The sequence below is a fragment of the Accipiter gentilis genome, chromosome 21 (assembly GCF_929443795.1).
Source record: "Accipiter gentilis chromosome 21, bAccGen1.1, whole genome shotgun sequence".
In the NCBI taxonomy this organism is placed as follows: Eukaryota; Metazoa; Chordata; class Aves; order Accipitriformes; family Accipitridae; genus Astur; species Astur gentilis.
The window spans coordinates 16,651,674-16,666,388 of record NC_064900.1 but is presented as its reverse complement, the minus strand read 5'-3'; the positions used below and the strand labels follow the sequence as shown (position 1 = coordinate 16,666,388).

The window sequence follows — 14,715 nt, the reverse complement described above, 5'->3', positions numbered from 1 at the left end:
GGTGGGTTGGAGGAGATCTTCTAAAGCAAACAAGATCACTGAACCCAAAGACTGAGCAAGACAGCAGTAGATGTATGATCAGGGCAGTTTTCAGCAGAAGCACACAATGGGCCCAGGGGGCCTCTCTGAATGGCATCTTTAGCGTTAAAAGGGAGGAATTCAGGAGCTTTAGATCAGAAGTGCATCCCTAGCGGACATTAGCTCTAATAAATAAGATGCTTTATACTGACAGAGTGCCAGAAACCTCCTCACATCCTCCCCAAGCTCTGCATACAGGCGTCTCTTCAGTTGCCAGGTTTGAATGGCAGAAACCAAACAAACAAGCTCCACTACGTAACAGAGGAGGGAAGGGAAGCAACGTCCTGGTGGAGGAACATCAAGTCACAACCACTAGAGAAAGCACCATGAATTCTCTAATTTGGGACTACAATAAGTCCTTCAGGATATGGACCATCTCTTTCCAGTGTCTGAACAGTGCACTGCACAACAGGACCCCAGCCCCATATCAGCACTTCACTATGCAGTGTACAAATATTTACTGTCACCATCTCAGATGGACCTCCCCAGGGGCATCTGCAGGGGATGATGGAGGTTTGAGTCAGTAACCTAAGACCCAGACCTGGGGAGCTCACTGTGAGTCACAGTTCAGTATGTCCTCCTTCCAGACAGGTTCCCTCAGTTATTTTCAGACAGTCACAGACAGATTTGAGGGTTTTAACATGTTTTTTTCAGAGCAAATCCCATACTCTTATCCAGGGTCTGCCTACATGCAGAGGTCCAGTTGGTGGCCAGCCCTGTGTGGCCCTATATGGTCAACCCTGTATGTGAAAAGAAGAGGCAGAAAGTGCAAGGAAACAGATATGGGCCAGAAATAACCAAATTCTCGTTCTCCCAGAGTGCTAGCCACAGGAAAACATCCAGGGTCCCAGCAGCAAGATGGCAGGAGAGTGGGGACACTGGCCCTGTCTCCTCCCATCCTGAATATCCGAGTTGGTACCAGCTGCATTTCCAAAAGGAAAGCAAAGGGGCTGCTGCTTACTGCAGGCAGCTGCCAGGTTTGTATCCTCAATCCTCCCAAGAGCCTTGGCTCAGGCTCCTGTTGCGTAAGGCAGGGACGCATCCCTAAGTCTGAGGTTTAGAAACAAGATGTATTTATTTGTTATTATTTTCAGTTATCTGAGTGCAGTAAAGGTCAGAACACTTACCTCCTGGGGTTGGTTCCTGCTCCCACTCATGTGATTCAAAGCCAATGGAATGATTTTTTCCGTACTTCTCAGACAGAAAAAATCCAGTGGGAACGAAACCTGATACAGGGCATTTTCTAAAGAGGATCTGTGGGAAACGAGGATCCACCGCAATGGGAGGAAGGGGAGGCTTGTGGGCATTCCTGGGTACCTCCTCCCCAGTCCCCATTAGACACAATGAAACATGAATAAAGATGGGTGGGGAGGCCAGAGCTTTTTACCCAAGTTTTAACCTAAGCTGATCTCAAGGACGGGAGTGGACAGTATCACCTACGTGATACTCCCGGAGCCGCATTTTGGGTGACAAGACTCAAGGACACAACTGCATGTCCTGTGCCCTGTACACAGGCTGCTCCATAATCTCCAAGATTAATTTATGCAAAACACGGGAAGACGTGCTTTTTCCTTTTGCAGTGAATGACTTCATTAACCTTTCAGGAGCTTGCCAATAGTGCAGTAGAAGCAATGGGAAAATCACTCTTCTGGGGGAAGGGGACTTCTGCTGTGTTGCTAACAGCACATACCTAGGAGAGGCCAAAGACACCAGCAAACAATGGACCCTGATCTAGTAGTACTCTGCCTTTCCCCTCTGCTCTCCCGGTCTCTGCCCTGCTCTTGCAACGGTCCTTCTCCCTTAGCTGCTGACAGCTCATGGCCCTGTGACCAGAGAGCCAAGCAAGCCAGACGGGAAGGCTAACGAGGCAGAGGAACACAATTTTGGAAAGAGTCTGGAGAGAGACCTAGCCCAGAGGCAGAGAGTGAGGGAAAGAGCAGGTAAAACAGGTGAAGCAGGTAGGGAGAGGGAGAGAAACGCATGTGGGAAAAATGGGAAAAGGTGTATGGCACCTTGCATGGAGCACAAGGGATACCATCTCAGCATGCTCAGGAAGTGTCGGTCTGTTACAGAGACAGAAGGGAGAAATCAGGAACTGTCTGCTTAGGAGAACTGAGGCTCATGACTTTTATGAGCCTGGGACCGATGAGCATGATACCTGCCCTGGCAGGGGCAAAAGTGGTGCTACCCAGAAATGGAGGTAAACTCCACTGGAGGCCAGAAAGTTGCCATGCCCTGTTCTGCAGGACACTGGATAAAGTTTAACGCACACCCATCTGTGTGACCTCTTCGTGCCTTGCTGTCAGGAACACCTGATGAGCCCGGATTTGGTCAGTTCTCCCACCAGCCCAGCTGCAGACAGCTCTCCCTGCCCTGGGCAAAGGACTTCTCCACACCACGTGTCCCCATTGTGGGAGGCAAAAGAGTCCATGAAGGGATATCCAAAAAAACACCACCTTCCAACTCTCGCTGCTGGCCAGGATCCTTGCAGCCAAAATCCTGTTCCTGCAGGGAGGTAGTTAAATATGCTGCATCCACTCTGGCTGACTTGGAGGAAACTCTATCCCACATCAGATAGCAGGATAGCCTCTGCATGGGATCAGGTGGCTCTCTCGGGCAGCTGGGAGAGGGGTTCTCCCTAACACAGTGACCCTGCTGTTCTTGTCCTGTCGAAAGAGTAATTCTGTTCCCCCGCTAAGCACAGTTAGGAAGAGAGCACAGTTATCCTGACCTGCTGGGCACTGGCTTGCGGGCTCAGTGCAACTCTCCAACAAGATGCAGAGGCCTCCCCAGGCCTTTGGCGCTGGTCCTCTCCTTTCTCCGTCACTGCTTTCCCTGGCAGAGCACAGGACCCTGAACTCAGCCAGGAGTGACGCAGCAGGACAGTCACCTTCCTCTTGACAACCACAGATGTCTCCAAGCAGCCAGGCAGAACACAACCCACGATTTCAAAGCAGAGTGCCTAGAGTCAGGGGGAAGTTGGGGGAATGGGAGGACAATGGGCCAGGACCAGAACAAGTCACAAGGCCACATCCAAGGAGGTAAGGTGACGTCAGAAGACCAAACTTGAGACTACAGACTTCATCGGGCTCCCAGGCAGAAATAAAGTACTCGGACCTTGAAGAGACAGCCGTGCTGCAGCTCAGAACAAGACCTGAGGCAGCCCCATCCAAAGCCAGTGGCACACAAGCAGAGGGAGTCTCACTCACCTTGTTCCATCAGAGGGCAACCTCCACCCTGCCTGGCTGGCAGCCGGGCCATGGCCACGGCCGGCTGGGGGCTGTCTGGCCGATCCCACGCCCTGTCCTTCTCGCTTGGGCCCTGGCCGGCTGGCCGCGGCTGGGCTGCAGGGACACATGGCCAGGGACAACAAAACGGGGTCCATGGCAGAGGGCCACATAAGGGAGGAATATGGGGGAGAAACCAGAGAGAGGCGATAGGAAGAGTGTGCGGTGCATGAATAGTGGGGGAGGGTAGAAGATACAGGGTGAGAGAAGAAAATGACATGAACAGAAGGAAGGGAGCTGCAAATAGAAGGGGATGTGGAAACAGCAGAGAGAGACAGATTGCAAGAGCGATGGAAGTAGAGGAGACCTAAAGGGACAGAATATAATAAGAACTCTTAAAATGAAGGGAAAAGGGGGCAGGGAGAGAGGAGAGGAGAGGAGAGGAGAGGAGAGGAGAGGAGAGGAGAGGAGAGGAGAGGAGAGAGGAGAGAGGAGAGAGGAGAGAGGAGAGGAGAGAGGAGAGAGGAGAGAGGAGAGACGAGAGAGGAGAGAAGGATTTGCAGTGTCCCAGAGAAGGAAGACAAAAACCCTGCATGTTTTTTTCCTTAGCTTTCAAAGGTTTTGTGGAAGCAGAGTTAAGAGTTGTCATCTTCATTTTAAGAAGCGAGGACCTAAGGCACAGAGACTGAGGGAGGCAGTGAATGAGTAAGATGGCACGAAGGAGCTTAGCTCAGCTCCCTACTTAGAGTCTTCCATCAAAGATATAGGTGAAGAACAGTCTTGACTTTCTTCTCCTGAGCACACCAGAGAGAGCCCACTACCCAAAGATGGTAGGAACAGGGCCTGCCAGAAGAAAATGAGATAACCCAAAGTAACATAGGAAAAAGAGCAGCACCTGCTCTTTTTCGCCAGTGCCAAAGTCTCTGAAGATCTGGATTTAGATGTATTCAGAGTAAATTAACCTGGAACACACCAAAACAAGCAGTGTCTGAGTGCTTACGTGGAGAATTACCCGCAGGGAGAAGATGTTGCAGTATGGGTTCAGGTCTTGCCAACCCTACCAGCTTACAGCCAGCTGCAAGGAAAACAGAGAAGAGGAGCGTGCGGGAGGCTGCGTGACGGAGACTCTGCTCCTGCAATGCTAACATCTTCCATTTGCAGCTTTTTTTTTTTAGGTGTCTAATATTTATCCAGTTTAATTTGTACCACCTTTATGTTTCAACTGCCACTATGGAAAACAGGCTTTTTGTGCGTACCAACACCAAGCCCCCAATGCCACATATGCCCAAGCCAAATATAGTTTGTAAGAGCCCTGAATAAACCAAATACCTGGTGCCTGCTTGCACTCCCATATTCACATGAGCAAACAGAGCTTCCCAGTTACTCACTGCACACAGGCATCCAAAGGATCCAGTATTTTCCTAACCTCAGACAACACTACTTTATGGCTTGCTAGCACAGGAATTGTCTAGGATTCCCTCATCAATGAGCGACGAAGGTCTCTCTGCTTTAAACTGATGTTAATGGCAGGTTGTGTACCTTGTTTGTTTATTGCTGAGGAGGAACGTTTGTCGTGGCTGTCAAGTTTATAAAAATATTTCCATGACTTCAGACAGCTTGGCATTTTTACATGCAGCTGAGAGAGTGGGTGAATGTACAGATGAAAAATTGAAGAAACATTAGTAAGGCAGGAAAGAGAGTATCTCCTAGCACCACCAGGACGGCTTAGAAAGGCCAGGGAGGTCAGCGACATTTCTGAATAAAATGCATTTTTTTCCCCTGGGGGTTTCTGAAGAGCTGGCAGTAATTAAACAATACAACACCTTTCTGGAGTAGATAAGTCAGCTGAGGCCATCTGAGGTTAAAGGACTTGCCCGTGATCACACACAGAAAATCAGTGGCAGAGACGAGAATTAAACCCAACAGACTTAGCTTCCATTACCCAAGTCCTACACACCTGGCTGATGTCCAGACCAAAGGACGGGAGCTGGGCCGACTGCGGACCTGACTGCAAGTGCAGGTCCTCCAAGACAGTATAGCAATCAGGTGAAAAGCTGAGCGGCAGGCATCCACCCTAACTTAAAGATGGTAATTGTGAAAACAAGTGACAGAAGGCTGGGAAGCAGTGCCTAGTTACGAACTGTGGTGCCAAGTGGATTAAATATACATCGATAGATTCAATTACAAAGAGCAGCACGCAAAATGGAAGTGACTGCAGTCAAGGATCCAGGATGGCAAGAAATAACCCCAATATATAATCACAGTTTTTCAGTTGGAAGAAATCTGTGCCTCCAGACTTTGTGGAGAAGGTGCAGCCTTCCATCTCCAGGGGGACTGTCCCAGGCAGTGAGTGGGCAGTGACACCCAAGCCCCAAGGGCTAGTGAGAAGCCTGCAGGACTCAGGTTTAGTGGGCTGAGAGAGATCCGTATCACCTAATGCTGAGCGGCCCTTTGTTATCGCTGTCACCAGAGAAACCAGAGAGTGAAGTGGTGGAGAAAGTGAGCTATTCCCCTGTCCTCCTCATCGTTCCCAGCCACCCCCACCGCACCAGGGCAGGGCTGAGACGCACCCGCCGAGGGAGGAGGAGGAGGAAACCTGCTCCACACTTCAGGGGTCGGCACTGCCCTGGGCAGGAGTATCCAAAGACACCCTCAATGGTGTCAATATTCAGCCCCACGTCCATCTGTGCCCAAATGCATATCCTGTTTTGGGGAACCCTGAAAGTACCAGATTTGGCAGAAGACAAGGCCAGATCCTAACACCACTGACCAACTCAATGGTTCAATACTCCTTGTCTGTAGCGGGAACAGAAGCTCCCCTCTTCGCTCTCCTTCTTCACTCATGCATTTCCCCAGAATTTCAGAGAGTTATAAAATTATCATTGCACCCCCCCAACTTCATCCTGCGCTTACCACGACACGTGTACTGCCTTGATCACTAGTAATGATTTAATTTCCTCCGTCCTCTTGAAGCAAAAATAGCAAGGATAATCATTCAGCACTCCATACACACAGCTGCCACCTGAAAAATGCAGGTGAACACAGTTAAATGGAAAGGCAAGTACAATTTCAGACCATTTTTTGTACCTGGAGAACTAGACCAGCAGTATTTTGCATGCAAGATTACGGGTCTGTGTGTAGTTGCATTTTCACATTCCATTACTGCAATTGCACATGGCCAGTTACGTGCCTTAGCAGCAGCTTACAAAAGCAATTGCTGCTAAACATACAAAATCCAGCCCCCAGATGCACACACGCAAGACTGAAATACTGGTCCTTATTTTTCTGCTACAGAAAAACCATGCCTTTGGTAGCTGCCTGCCCCCTGCACAAACACCACACCAGCATATTTCCTTGCACTTACATTTGTATGTTGATCCACATATTTGAGCCTTGCAATAACCTAAAATGTATACAGCATTTTGCAATTAGAAGTGTCCCCAAAATGAAAAAAAGACCCCAGTTTTTGCATAAAAAAGTCTTCTCCCAGCAAGCAACTGTAACCACCTCTCCAGCTAGAATGCACTGTCTGTTTAAGGCTTCAGAGAAACACAGCGCTAACCCTTTAAGACAGTAAGAGATGAATACTTTTTTTCATTTAAACTATAGGGGAGTTTTACCTAGATAGACTGCAATTTCCTGAGCTCGAGTCTGGCAAAGTGCCCAGGGCTAAGACCACCCCACCCCACCCCCACCCCACCCCACCCCACCCCCCCGCTTCTTTTGGCAAAAATTACCATGGCGTCTTTAATAGTCAGAAGTAGTTTTTAGGGTTGTTTTTACAAAAGATGCCGAGACAAAACTCAGTTGTAAGCAAGCCCGGGTACTGCAGAATTTCTTCCAAGAACTAAACTGATGCACGATGTCCTAAGCGTACTATCCCCAAATACCCTACCGAAGGATGGTTCAGTACTGAGTCAGAGGGAAGCGGACTGAATCACAAATAGCCATTCCTGCAAACTGCTCTCCACACACACACACACACACACAGAATTTACAATCCAAGCAGTGACCAGGTTGTGGTTAGCTTGGGAAAGCTGATGAGATCACAGTCTGGGGAGATACAGCCTCAGCCAGCCTCAAGTTTTTGTTAATCGGCTCCTTGTTTTGCATGGAGACGCGGACAGCAGTTGTTATACCAGGTTTACCATATGTTTATAATATTGTTGTTATGGGAATACATGTACAGTCCGTGTCACTGGCAAGTTGCGCTCTTTTCTGTTGGAAGGACAAAACAGAATTCACTGTCCAACAGAGCGCCGAGTGTGCGCGTACTAGCAAAATTTATCATAGCACGAGTCACGCTCAGTGCAAAACCACATGCTTTGTTCATACGATGGTGTGCGAGCCCACCGTAGTGTCTGCACAGGAGCACACGGCACTTCACAACCGTATGCAAGCAATTTCCTGTGCTGCTCCTTCCCTGGGAGGCGGGCAAGTGTTACCCCCATTTTACAGATTTCAGCAGGAAGACCAATCCAAGCTTTAAAGCAATTTAAGGCTAAGGCTGCCCATCAACTCAGCATCAGGATCTCACCTTCTGCGAGATCTCCATGTCCGAGACCACTGTTTCTCAAACGGGACAAGTGAAGGATAAAACAGGGATGACGTCAACTCTGTTACGTACATAAGTCCACATCACGTAGCAGAAATATTTGCTTCCCTGTGTATCCCAAAACGGTGTTCAGGGCAATGAGTTTGCTTACAGGACACAGGAATAATGTGGGTTTGTGTGGAAGACTCATCAAAACTACGATGCCCGAGATGCCTGCACCCTTAGGCGTAGGGCAGGGAGTATCAGTGAGTGGTGCTCTCAGCTCCAGGGGCAGGAGCAATGTCGGTGGCTCAAATGGCTCTGCCACGCAGGAGCAGCGCCGAGTAACTGCTGAGAAGAAATCCTCTTGTCTGGCAGCCCCCCACACCACAAAATCCAGGCTGAAGGAGTGAAATACCTTTTGTTTACCGCCAGCCCCACCAACTCCCGAGCTGCCACTGAAGATCTCAGAGGCAAGAGCAGCTGACCAGAGCAACACACGACCAGTTCAAAGGAAAACCGATTTACCTGTTTAGTCTCCTTCTCCTTCAGCAAACAGTGTAAGAAATGGCCAGCTCCCCTCCCCGCCTCCCCGCCCCAGCCCTGACACGTTGCCATTTTCTGCCCCCGTCTCCATGCAGCTAGTCACATCCCATGCCGTAGTTGAGGAGCAGCGTGCAGGGTTTAATTGTGCACGCGTTCTCCGGGGAAGGGCGGCGTGGGATGCAACCGACTGTCCACAAAGGAGTGGAGGCAGGAGGCCAAGGCTGGTTACTGGCCTCGAGTCACACTTGCTGATAGGCAAATCAAGGATTTTAAAGCGCATAGCTGATCAGATCAGCAGCTTGTCCTAGAAGGAGAAAAGTGACATAAAATATGCACAAGCCTTCCTTCTGTCCTGACAGCAGGTTGAGTTTTCAGATGATGTGGAAACAGCAGCCTGCTCTCCTCCCCCCAACATGGTCTCCTCTTGCGCCTTTGCTGCAGTGCTGCCGTCTTGTTCCCGACTCCGGAGATTCCTCTCCCTCCCCAGCCTTCATGACGAGGCTCAGGCTCTGGCCAGGGGGCTCCACGCCACTGTTTTTATGCCCGCTCAGCCCTTGGCCTTTCTTCTCAGCATGCCAAGCGGGGGCTCATTAGTGTTCCCTGTTGTTAAGCTTTTGTGGCTCAAGCCCATCCAGCACCAAGCTGGAACAGAAAGGGAATCAAATCCCCCCGGGGGGGTTGTGTGCAAAACTCCCCCAGGCTGCCAGCCCAGCTGGAATTCAAACAGGTGATCTTGGAGAGGAAAGGTGGAGCATGCACGCGTGTGATCTGCGTGTGCGGGAGCAGCGTGCGAGCTCTGTCTGTGACAAGCAGGCGCTGCTTCAGCTTCTTCCCAAAGAGAGCAACTTCGAGTATGTTTGACCTGAGATCAATCCTCTGCATGTGTATGTGCATAACATTTTTATGGCGTCGCTTGTGCATGCGATGTCTCTGGTATGTGTCTGCTCCGTCACGGGAATGCTGCCGTGAACGGAAAAGCTAAAACATGGCACATACTGGTTTTAAGTCTTAGCTGCCTCACATTGTAATTTGTGCTATTGCAAAGCTGGCTGTCAAATACTACTGCTACCAGGCTGATAGAATAAGCTATTATGTAAACTGAGGAAAACACAAGAATTGGGCCGTGTCTGTGCAGGAACCACGCTTACAACATGTGCGCATGGCCCCTCAGGAGGAAGAATGTGCTACACAAGCAGGTGTGTTTGCACAAACTTGCTGTTTCTGTGCATGCGGAGGGGCTGGGTGCATGGGAGCGTTAGTGATAAAGCTTTATTTCATTCCCACACATTTTCACAAGGGATGGATATTTTGTCCTTGCTGTTGCCAGATTCCAACATAATCAAGAAACTTACGAAGACATTTTAACAGGTCTCCCTACCAGAGAAAACACCTATGGAAAAGGCAAGCCACACGCTCTCCCCCCATCTCAACTGCAATCCTTGCCCAAGTCATTATTCACCCCTTGAGCTGGCTACAAAGATCTCTTCCCCCTACCAACTGCCCCAAACTCTGCCGAGTCAGCAAACTCAACCTCCGTTTTCTTCCATGCCGAGAAGTCCTGCTACATCACATTCAGCTTAGCTACACTCCATCCTTGCTTGTGCCCCGATTCAGTTCAAAATGCCCCCTCTTTTTAAAGCCCTCCAAGGAGACGGTCCAAGGTCTTCCTTGGACATCCTTCCTCCCTGCTCCCCCATCTGTCTACATCCTCTCTCCAAAGATTTTCCACCCAGCATCAGACCCGTCGGTGCTGGAGATGCCTCCTCCTCCCCAGGTCCAGCTGCTTGGAACCGGCATTTTTTCTCCCTACCTCACTGCCTGACAAGTCTCCTTTCAAACATGATCTGATAGTTCTCCCCCTCCTGTGACGACAAACCTCGGAGTCTTTCTCCCTGCTTCTCACATACCTCCATCACTGGACTCTCTCACTGTAAAGCGTGCGGGATAAACATATAATGGAAAACATTAGAGCAAATCATGGGGTTTTGCTTTGATTCTTTTTCTGCTTATTTATTTATTTTTTGAAGGGAGGTAACAAGTCAGAGAAGCTGGCTGAGATTTCTGCTGTACATTTTTTTTGCAGCAGCAAGATCCTCCATCTTCCTTGCTGGATTGAATAGGGTCTCAGGACAATTTAGACTCCCTCCCCCATCTCCCATTCCTGCTCATATTCTTCAACACATGATGCTCTCCTCCCAGCCTTGACTGGGAAAGCACGTATCCTCACTCTCTCCCGCTCTTTCGGCTCCTGCCTCGCATAGGTTGTGTCAGGACATTAGGATGACGAACATTTGCGCAGCTCAGATTCTTGTAGGCTGTTTTTTAACAAAACAACTAGAATCAATGAAACCTAAATGACGGCAGATGACAAACTTAAAAGACCCCGCGAGGATGCACCTAGCGTACTGGGAGGCTTTCTGCGTCTCACACCAAAAAGGGAAAAATAACCCTCCAAATTTAACCAAACCCAGCGCCGATGCTGTAATGAGGCCGGGCGTGAGGATCGGGGTTTCTCTCCCTTCTGCCTTTTATGTTTTTTTCCGCTCTTGCACATTATCACCTCACCAACAGTAGGTTAACAGCCACAAAACCTCCAGCAAGCAAGCAAGCAAGCAAGCAAGCAAGCAGGCTTCACATTGTTGCTCTCACGCCGAGCTAGATATTTACTTGCTGATAAACGGCGATTGCAAATACGTCTCATTTAATCTCCCGACATCCAGGAGGGAAAAAAAAACATCTCCCATCCCCGCGGCAGACTTCCCGGGTCTGCCCGGCTCCGGGGGCGGACGGAGGGATGGAGGAGCCACAAAAGACCCCGGCTCTCCACCCTCCCTCGGGCCGCCCGCCGCCCCCGCGGGGGCTTCAGCCCGGCGCAGGGCCGCGGGGAGTCCGGCCGCCCCCGGCCCTCCCCGCCACCCCCCCCACCCCCCCCACCCCCGCCCCAAACCCGCCGGGACCGAAGCCAACAGGTGGAAAGCGCTTTTTGTCCCTTCCGCGCTCGGTCCCAGCTCTCTCCCCCCGCTCCCGTCCCGGGATCCTCCCCCCGCGGCCGCCGCCGTCCCTCCCAGCGCGCCGCCGCCGACGGGGGGAAACTGAGGCACGGCGCCGGGGGGACGGCGGCCGACCGACCGCTCCAAAACTTTCCGCGCCACCCCCCCGCCGGGCCGGGCCGGGCCGGGCCGGGCCGGGCCGGGCCGGGGGAGGCGGGCAGCCTGCCGGGGCGGACTGCGGCACCCGCAGCCGCCTGCCCGCATCCACACATGCCGGCGCGCACACGCCGCCCCCCGCTACTGGCAGCCGGGCCGGGCCGCGCCGCGCCGCGCCGAGCCGAGCCGGGGGAGCCGGCGGCGAGGAGGCGGCCCCGGGGGCGGCGGCGCCAGCCATCGGCCCCCCGCCGGCAGCGCGGCGCGCAGGCTGCCCCGGGGCGGCGGGGCCGAGCCGGGCCGAGGCGAGGCGAGGCGAGGCGAGGCGAGGCGGGGCGGGCGGCGGGGCCGGCGCTTACCTGCCTCAGGCGGCGAAGGCGCGGGGCGGCATGTCGGGGGGCGGCGGCGGGGAGCGGGACCCTGCCGGCGGCGCGGCCTGCGCTCGCCGGGCGCTAGGGCAGCATCAAGGCAACTTAGGGGGAACCCTTGCGGGGCCTATTGTCTGCGCGGGGCGGCGGGGCGGCGGGGCGGCCTCCCCCCGCGGGCGCCGCGGCGCTTGGTACGGCCCAGGCATTCATGCCAAGCGGCTTTCACACATGGAGGCTTGTCTCCAGCGGCTGCTGACAAGCCACAAACAAGACGTCCCCCTCCCTCCTCCTCCTCCTCCTCCTCCTCCTCCTGCTCCCGCCTGCCTCCTCCTGCCTGCCTGCCTGCCTGCCTCCTCCCTCCTCCTCCTCCTCCTCCGGCCTCCTCCATGTGAACTCCAACTCCGGTGACAGGCGGGCGGGCCGGGCCTCGCCGCCGCCTCTCCTCGCACCCGCAGCCGGCGGGGCGCGGGGGCAGGGAGGAGGCCGCCTCCCCGGGAAAATGGCAGGCGCCGGCCCCGCTTTTCCCCCGCCGAGCCGACCCCGGGCCTCGCCGCGGGGGGAGGGCGGCGTTTCTAGCCTCCCTCAGCCGGCATGCCGGCCTCCAGCAGAAACGCGAGGGGTAAACCTGCGAAGTAAATAATACGGGTCCGCCGCATCCCTCCCTCGCAAGCGCCGCCGCTGACTGTGTCTTCCAGCGCTCCGGCTCCGCGAGGGCCGTTATCGACAGAGGAGCCGGCGGAGAATTTGCCCGATTCCTCCAAGGTCGTGCAAATAACCGCGCACGCCGAACGCTGGAGAGCCGGCCTCGGGGTCAACTTAATCTTGCGGCCGCGAGCCCGCTTCACGGCAACATGGTGGCAGGAGGCAGGGGAGAAGGCCGTGGAGAGGAATCGCAAAAAACCCAGCCCTCGTGGGCCCCCGAAAATTCTTGCAGCCTCTCAGCACTGTGAACAGCGGGGGCAAGGGAGCTTAGTTCTCCAGGGGGAAGGAAAGTCTGGGTGTCTCCAGGCATGGCCGGCTCTGACGGCCCAAGGCACCCAAAAAGGGTCTCACCCAGCAGTGGGGCCACGTTGGGTCCGGGCTCGCAGAGATTTGGGCAAAGTTTTTTCGGTGACTTCAGCTGAGAGAGTTCCCTGGATATTCAGGCTCGTACGCCCTCCGTCCAGCAAAAGCTAAACCAAAACGCAGCCAGCGTGAATCATTAAACTCTGTGCTGCCTTACATATGGGTTCAGCAGGGTTCAGTCGGCCCAGAAAGCAAACCACATGACCGACTGTCATACGTTTCATAACAAAACCACAAAACTGAATCTCAAAAAACACATTCCTGTCCAGGGACAACAAAAGTTTTTTTCTGTGAGTCTCAGCGGAAAAGGTCTGCGGAGCCCAGAAGAGTGTTGCGCAAGCATCAGCTGGTTAAATTTAATAAAAATAATTATAATAATCATAATAATCACCACTTGGATAGCTTTTTTCGTCCAATGATCTCAAAGACATTTTACTAACCCAGGCAAGTATTTTTATCTAAATTTAACAAGTAGTAAAACAGATTCAGGCAGATGAAGTGACCTACCCAAGGTCATCTCCTGAACCTGTAGCAGAAGGGAGAATGCACATTTCTGAACTCAAGTGCTCAAAAGAAAAGCCACTTCCCAAAAGTAGAGCTCCTACAATCCCCCCCAAAACTCAAAAGTTTTATACGAGTCAGGGTTTGACTGTGAGAAATTTTAACCAGGTCTAATCTGTAGCTTGGATACTAGGACAGAGGCAAAAGAGGTGCTTCCCAGGAAAAAGAAGTAAATAGAGGTCAAGCAGGGGAGGAAGGCTGCAACGAAGAATGGCTGGGGAGAAAGGAGAAGGGGAAGAGCAAAGCCAGGAGAGAAGGCTGGAAAATTAGTGACACTCTTATAAATTTCCCAGCTGGAAGAGCAGGGTAGTGCCAAGAGATCTAGGTGACAGGACTGAATGCAACGAGGAGAATATAAAAAGGTGGAAGAACGTACAGTCTAGAATTTGACAGGCAGGACAAACAAATCAAACCGTTTGTGGTCAGGCATTTGTGAGTTGGTAGAGCACGCTCTCACCAAAGCCTTGGGCAAAGGTGTCAGTGCTGGAAGCTGGCACTGCAGGTCCTCAGAAGAGGATGACTGCCACACTCAACCCGTTGAAAGCAAAGCCAGATTATACACAGAATGGTCATCACGTCCAGCTTCATCTCCAGCAGTCTCTGCAACGGGATGCAGGGCAGCAGCTGTGCCTACTGGTGCACAGTGGTCTGCAGCAAGGCTCTGGCACATCTCCTGAGCCTAACATCCAGCTCAAGATTTCTGAGTCTTTTAAAGGAGAATAAAAGCCTCTTTGTATTGTCACAGGTTGAAGCCTGATCATTTTAAGCACCCACATTCTGCTAATGGGGAAAGACAACCCAGGGCTAAACTTACCTTCTTTGGGAATGGCTGTGCCAGATAGATAGCCTTTCTCCACTGGTCCAAGTGTCACTCTTTCAGGTCGTTTTTGAACCTCGATGAAGATGACTTGGTCTTCTTTTCCAGTCCCTGGACTTCCTAATGCCTAATCAGCTCTGGGTGAGGCCATATCTTCTTGCAGCTGATGAGAGCTGCTGCTCTTGGCAGGGTGGATTTTCCCTATTCCTTCATTTCCATAACGTTTCTCTTCTGTTTACTTTCCCATTGCTCTCCTCATGGCCCCAATTCAGGACAGCATGTAAGCACATGTTTAATCTCATTGATCTCATGGCACTCCATGTACGAAAGAAAACATGGGTCCCTTTGCCCAGTGCCTGTTTATGAATTTTATGTT

General features: G+C 52.2%; 1 protein-coding gene across 1 annotated transcript in view; it reads right to left on the bottom strand.

Annotated features, from left to right (window-relative positions):
- Positions 1-12,115, bottom strand: part of BCL9 (BCL9 transcription coactivator) — a 67,111-nt gene extending 54,996 nt beyond the window's left edge. Inside the window, exon 1 of the mRNA XM_049824434.1 lies at positions 11,888-12,115. The gene's annotated coding sequence lies outside the window, so the exon portion shown is untranslated. The remainder of the gene's footprint in view (positions 1-11,887) is intronic.
- Between the last annotated feature and the right edge of the window lie 2,600 nt (positions 12,116-14,715).